Below are 7,664 nucleotides of genomic sequence, written 5' to 3' on the forward strand. Positions count from 1 at the left end.
CCCTCTTAGAGGTCTTAGCAAGCTCATCATGTATTCATATGGGAAGTAGCTAGTTTTACACTCATCACAGAGCACCTTTGCCTGCTGTGGGCAAGAAGTATGTCTGAAAGACAAGGACATGTATCAATCAAAGGGCCAACGGGTGTCTGAGATGGAGGGGCAGGAAGCCAAGGCAGTTCCCCCTCGGGCAAAGTGAGGAGACAGAACCGCTGGAAGGAGAGCGAGGAGCTCTGAGGGGATGACAAAGGAGCTGAGAGGATGGACACCGTCAGAGCACATTTCAGAAGAAAGAAGTCTGGAGAGTTCAGACCGGCATCATTTGGACCTTAGGGAGCCTGTGGCGGAAAGGATTCCCCCACAGCTGCCGCCTTCCCTCTGCAGCTCCCCTTGAAAGAAGGGACCAACCCCCTCCTCCAGGGGAGCTCATGGGGTAGGTGGAGGGCATGGCAGTGCCCTCTGGGCTTCGAGCCTCTGCCGCACCCCTCACTCCACCTGGCCTGGGGAGGAGGCTCTTCTGCAGGCCGCCTCCATCATGTCAGATCTAAAGTTAATTCACTCAGTTCTGTGTACATTTCGGTGTCTGTGTGTCATGTTAGATCATGCCATGTATTGGATGAATCTCGGGGTTAAGAAACAACTAAAACTCTAGCTGCCCTGAGCCTCCTGCAGGCTGGTGGCCTGGTGAAAAGGTAACTGAGAGAAGAGATGAGAAGTTAGAGTTGGTGTGGGTGGGGAGTGAGTGGGGAGCGGGATAGAAGCTGGTCCCAGAACCCAAGCTGCAGTAGCTCCACTGACCTGTCTGGTTGGGGTGGGGCGGGGGGCGGGGAGTCTTCTCCCTTGTCCTGCCCTGAACACAACTGCCCAGTCCTGTGATCGTTCCAGTGAACCAGGGAACAGGCAGGGGGTTGTGGGAACTCTGACACAGATCCTAGTCACAGTGGCAACTACAGTGAGATACACTGCAAGGATTGAAATTAACCAGCAACAAAGAAACTATAAAACTTTTGGTTGGTGATGGACACAGATGAATGCTGGGTGTTGATTGATGGGAAAACCCTGTGTTATAAATATGTCACATTTCTCCCAAATCATTTTATAAGACACTTTAACCAAATTCCTCTCTCCCTCCATATATATATGTATATATAGTGTACCATCATCATTGCACTCACTTGTGTCTGATTCTTTGGGGCCCCACAGACTGTAGCTCACTAGGCTCCTCTGTCCGTGGGATAGTGTAACATATACACACATAAAAGTATTTACATGTGTGACAATATACATACATATATACACACACATACAAAAACACAAGTTTTTTTGTGTGTGTTTGTAAGGGAGATGAGGATGAAGGACTTAAAAAGATTCAAAAATTCAGATAAAACAGAGATAGGCAAACTAACGCCATCAGGACCAATCAATCCACAGCCTATTTTGTGACTAAGTTTTACTGGAGCACAGCCTCATCTATGGATTAGGAAGAAAAAAAACCAAAACAGATCCACACTATGTACTTTTTAAAATTTCAGATGAATTAAAAATCTAGATGTGGAAGACACGCACACAAAATCCCAGAAAGAAAGAGATGAATTTCTATTTGTTTTGGGGGCATGGACTTTATAAACACAAGAAATGAAAGCTGAAACATCCAAGGAAAGATGAGTGGATTTGTAAGATTAAAAATTTTTATATTATCAAAATAAAACACTTAATAGTATTAAAAAGCAAATGATAAAATGGGGATAAAAGGATTTTTTTTTAACACAAGACAGACAAAAGAACAATATCTGGCAAGCAGTAGGGAAAGGAAAACCATCTTAATAAGAAAATAAACAAATGGCCAATCAACATGATGACTAGTAATTAAAGCAACAAGGTATAGTTTCTCACTTAAGAGATTTATGAACCAAAAGAAGTATGATGCCCAGGTTAGCAAGTGTCCCCAGACCAGCTCCCGACACCGATCAGCATGAGTGGACTTCCAGTGGGCAGTGCAGCCTGACCAGTGCGTATATCGTGACCCAGGAATCCCACCTCTGCAATGTCCCCTAAAGAAAAACACTGATCCTTGTGTGAAGATTTATGAATGAACCAAGAACAGTCATCACAGTATCTCTCATAATAGTAAATGAACACTGTGCAGGTTATTAAAATGATGTTTCTGAAGAATACTTAAAGATTCAGGAAATATACTAAGAGGAAAATGCAGACTACAAATAGCACATATTTTGTGACTTCAACTTATATCTAATAAATTATAAGTATGCATATGTATTTCATGCATATGTGATAAAAGTCAACTACAAAAAGGTTTATCAAAATGTGAACAGTGATCCCCTTTGGATAACAGAATTACAAGTGATTCTAATTTTTCGCGTGGCTTTTCAAAGTCTCTAAATTTATCAGCAGCGAATACTGTTTCCTTTGCAATTAAAAAAACAGGAAATGAAATTCTGTCCACTAAAGAGGTCAGAGGAAAGAGGCCATCACTGAATCACTGGTGTCTGTGTGGGATGACAGTGGCTTCACCAGAAGTTATCAGCCAGGTCTGGGGTCTCTTTCCACAAGGTGATGCTGCTTTTATTAGTTTGGTCCTTGAGGTATAACTGGTACACATACGGTTGGTGAAAGAGATCAGGAAGCCCTCTGAGAGTTAGGGGGACTGGCCAGGCACCCCACAGCACTGCAGGCATGTGCTAAGCTGTCATGAGTCCCAGACTAGGGTGCAGGTCCCTCTGCACACACATCTTGAGTCTTGCCCAGGCAAGGCTCCATGCTCTGGGGGTGGGGACCCAGGGTGCAGGAGGAGGGGTATGAGCATCATGGCCAGCTCACCCTTCCGGATGACTCAGATCCAGTGGAGAGTCTTTCAACAAACAATAAGGAAAGAGGTGAATGCTGACTGTCGAATGAACAGAACCCAGAAGGGTGACTCCCCTGTGATTCAGTCCACTCTTCCTTTTTAGTCTGGCCAACTGCCATCAGATCAACTCTAAAATTCCTATTGAGAAGAAAAAAAAATTGAATTTGGATCCAAACTGAATCCATCTATGGCTGATGCATTTGCTGAGTATTCAGTCAGTTCGGATCAGTCGCTCAGCCGTGTCCGACTCTGTGCAACCTCATGGATGGCATCACACCAGGCTTCTCTGTCCATCACCAATTTCTGGAGCTTGCTCAAAATCATGTCCAGTGAGTTGGTGATGCCATTCTACCATCTTCTCCTCTGTCATCCCCTTCTCCTCCTGCCTTCAATCTTTTCCAGCATCAGGGTCTTTTCCAATGAGTCAGCTTTTAGCATCAGGTGCCGAAATACTGGAGCTTCACCATCAGTCCTTCCAGTGAATATTCAGCATTGATTTCCTTTATGATTGACTGGTTTGATTTCCTTGCTGTCCAAGAGACTCTCAAGAGTCTTCTCCAACACCACAGTTCAAAAGCATCAATTTTTCGGCTCTCAGCTTTCCTTATGGTCCAACTCTCACATCCATACATAACTACTAGAAAAATCATAGCTTTGACTAGACAGACCTTTGTTGGCAAAGTAATGTCTCTGCTTTTTAATATGCTGCCTAGGTTTGCATAGCTTTTCTTCCAAGGAGCAAGCATCTTTTAATTTCATGGCTGCAGTCACCATCTGCAACGATTTTGGAGCCCAAGAAAATAAAGTCTGTCACTGTTTCCATTGTCTCCCTATCTATTTGCCATGAAGTGATGGGACCAGATGCCATGATCTGTTTTCTGAATGTTGAGTTTTATCCAGTTTTTTTTACTTGCTGAGTATTGGATATGATTAAATAAACATGAAGTCAGCCAATTATTTGGACTTGCGTGTCAATTCTTAACATTTTAAGTAAGCCAGTTTCTTTCCAGTGATTTCAGAAAAACTAACAAGCCCTCAATAGCAACAACATTTCAGATACAGACTTTGGGCTTAAAATTTATATTGCAAATAAAAGGCAGCAAATGAAATTTAGGATGCTGTAGATTATGAGTCAGCATGGGAGAGAGTATGGATGGAGGCAGAGGAGTCTCAGAATTCTTACAGATTCTTGCTGTGTGCTTAGTCGCTCAGTTGTGTCTGACTCTTTCCAACCCCATGGACTATCACCTAACAGGCTCCTCTGTCCATGGGGATTCTCTAGGCAAGAATACTGGAGTATTCTTGGAGGCTGCCATGCCCTCCTCCAAAGGATCTTCCCAACCCAGGGATCTAACCCAGGTCTGCCGCACTACAGGAGGATTCTTTACCAGCTGAGCCACCAGGGAAGCCCAAGAATACTGGAGTGGATAGCCTATCCCTTCTTCAGGGCATCTTTCCAACGCAGGAATTGAACTGGGGTCTCCTGCATTGCAGGTGGATTCTTTACCAGCTGAGCTACCAGAGTAGCCCATACAAATTCTTATTATTTTGCAAGTTGTTTGGATTTTGAGTGCTGATTTGTAGCACACAGCTGTACCATCAGAACAAGAAAATGAAGGTGCCTGGGCCTTCTTCCTTTTAGGAGGACGTTATTAACACCCTTTTACCTGTCTTACCATTCTCACTATGTTACGAGACATGAAGGATGGGAATTACCAGCTTCTCCTTCAGGCAGAAGCACCAGGTCCCAGCTAGGAGACACCTCCTTCCCTTTCATTCTCTCCTCTAATCTCTAAACATCTCCCAGTGAGACTGGTCCTTCACTCTGAAGTCAGCAGTACCACAGATACGCTGCCGGGCCCATCACAAGAAAAACTCCCTGGATCTGGTGGGAAACCCGGCAAGGCCACCTTTCTTCTCGCCTACTTGGGAGGACAGTGACAATATTAACAACTGCCGTTTATAGGATGTTTACTCGTGCCAGGCAGGATGCTAAACTTTCTTGTCACATGTAACCTACTGTATTTCTCACAGGAGCCCTGAGAAACACAATGTATATATATGACACATTCTTATCATTGGTTAACAGACAAGAAAACACCAAAGTCAGGTCATGTTTCAAGGTCCTACAAACTAGGAGGTGGGGCACCCCACTGACCCTCACTCTAAGTCCTCAGACCCCAATCTCCCCATTTGGGTTGGTTTTCTTTTTATTTTCTTGAAGTTTCTGACCTCAAATTACTGGGGTCATTATCTGAAGAGCTCTCTCCCTTTAGCAAAAGAGCACAAAAGACTATTACAGGAATGGTGGCAAGCTGCTCAGCTCACGAGGCACCTCAAGGCAGGGAAATATTTCTTGGCGCTCTGATGCCTTCTGAAGGATCTGAGACTGCAGAAGGCAAAAGTCCTTATTTGGAAAAGACAGAAAACCATTATCAGAGGACAAAATACCACAAAGGAAATGAGGAGAAGAGCAGGAAAGGTATATTGAGACACTTTGGCAGAAGAAAGGTACAGCCATGCAAGTCAGAGCTGCCTGGGAATCCAGACAGCCAGGCACGGAGTGGGAGGCCAGGGGGCAGCTGTCCAGCCCTGCACCGCACTGTCCAGGGCCCCGAGGCCTGCCCCAGATGGACAGGGACTGCCAGCACCCCCAGCCTAGCAGATGCCACTTTCTCCTGCGAGAAGACAGACATGATGGCGAAAACGACAGGTCACTGCACAGGCAAATCTGGGGACTTGGACACATCCGTGGTCTGTAACAGGGCTGGTGGATTCATTTTAAACCTTAGAGACACATGTCTGCAGGCCTAGTAATCAGAAAATTGCTGGTTAAAACATGTCCCAATACTGTGCTCTCAGTTGGACATCACAAAATGAACTAAGGAGGTTAAACTGCAGGTTATTAATAAGCAGAAAGAAACATGGAAAATCATGATCATTGCAAGCCCAAAATGATGACTGCAGCAAAAAGTGTCTGTTTCCCAAAGTGTGGAAATCCTACCTCTCAAAGTGCGCATACACACACAGGCACTCAGTCACACCACCAAGCATCATATGAAATACTGCACTGGAACCCACATTTCAGAAGCTTCTATTGACTCACTTAGCAGGTAATCAATAGGGCCCTTGGGCATTCATGAAAGCTGAAAATCTGCAGAAATGCATGCCATTTGCTGGTCAGAACTGAAGATAAAGTTTGTGTCTTTTAAAAAAATACTCTGTTCCTGGCTCCCACTGGTCTACTAGGGAGAAATATATCCATCCATCCTTTAAGAGAGGCAAATTATTTCCTATTCTGATGAAATAATACAAAAGAGTTGGCTTCCCAGGTGCTGCAGTGGTAAAGAATCTGCCTGCCATTGCAGGAGATGTAAGAGACATGGGTTGGATCCCTGGGTGGGAAAGATCCCCTGGAGCAGGAAATAGCAACCCACTTCAGCATTCTTGCCATGGAAAATCCCATGGACACAACTGAATGACTGAACACACCCACACACAATACAGAAGAGTTAGAAGTACTTGGAAAAACAAACCGAAAAAATAAATGATATATTTAAATGTTGCCCCCTTTTCAGAGAACATTCACTTTTTTTTTTTTTTAGGTGCATGTAACGTGAGAAAATACTTAGCACCCAAACAAAAAGAGCCTAAATGTTCTGATTAACCTGAGATACCATTTCATAATAATCTGCCATCACACCCTTTGGACCTTCTAATATGACTTGAGTATTGTACTAAATAATAGACCGCACTTTATACTATTCAAATGTATGCACATTATTTGTCAAAACTAGGGAATATAAACTTAATATGGGTGCAGACAGTCTATACAGATTAACAACAAAAAAAGTGTCAGTAAAAATTAAGCTCTAGTTAACATGCATTGATGGAAAAGTGAATTGGTATCGACAATTGATTTGCAAATACATCAAAAAAAAAAAGTAAGCTGGGTTAATAAGTGGGTGAAGATGCTTGATATGATATAGTAAAATGTTAATGGAGAATATAGGTGGTGACTATATAGGTGCTCACTAGAAAATTCTTTAAGCTTTGCTATATGATTGAAAACTTTGATAATATTTAGAAGAAAAACATGCAAGTTTCCAATTTCATTGAGAATAGTTAAAATTGTATCACCACTATAAGTGATTACTAAACAATTTTAATCACATGAGAAAACTTTCCATAAAATGCCAACCTTTGAAATGCAGGATGAAAAACATAAATTTAATATAATCTCATCAAGATTAACTATTTTTGCCTTTGAAATGTTTGGAAGCAAATGTTACTCTGAGATGCTACCCGTTCTTATCGATGGGTGGTAGAATTATGGGTGACTTCATACTTTCCTTTATAGATTTAAAAAATTTCTCTGAAAGAGTCAAAATGAATATGCTACTGTTTTGAGTCAGAAAAGATGCTATATTTGGAAAACAAGAGAACTGATTTGCGAAGCAAACACCCCCCGATACTCCTAATGCTGTAGCGGACAGAGCTGACGGACTGGGAGCCCTGAAGCCAGAGAGAAATGAACAGGAAGTGGAACAGGAGGATTAGACCCAGGCAGTATTAGTGCTGTGCTGCCAGGGCTTATCAAGCACAGCCTCACACAGAGGACAAGGGAGGGCCTGACGGACATCTGGGGACAACAAATGGCTCCGATCGTAATCGCCCTGCCAGGCTGATGGCTTCTGTCCTAGAGGCTCCCCACAGACAGAGGCCAACCTGCTAAGCCATGTCTGCCCGGAGCTCTGTTATCTGGAGCTACCGCTCAGCTCCGAGAATCACCCACCAAAAG

The sequence above is a fragment of the Oryx dammah genome, unplaced genomic scaffold, assembly GCF_014754425.2.
Source record: "Oryx dammah isolate SB20612 unplaced genomic scaffold, SCBI_Odam_1.1 HiC_scaffold_22, whole genome shotgun sequence".
In the NCBI taxonomy this organism is placed as follows: domain Eukaryota; kingdom Metazoa; phylum Chordata; class Mammalia; order Artiodactyla; family Bovidae; genus Oryx; species Oryx dammah.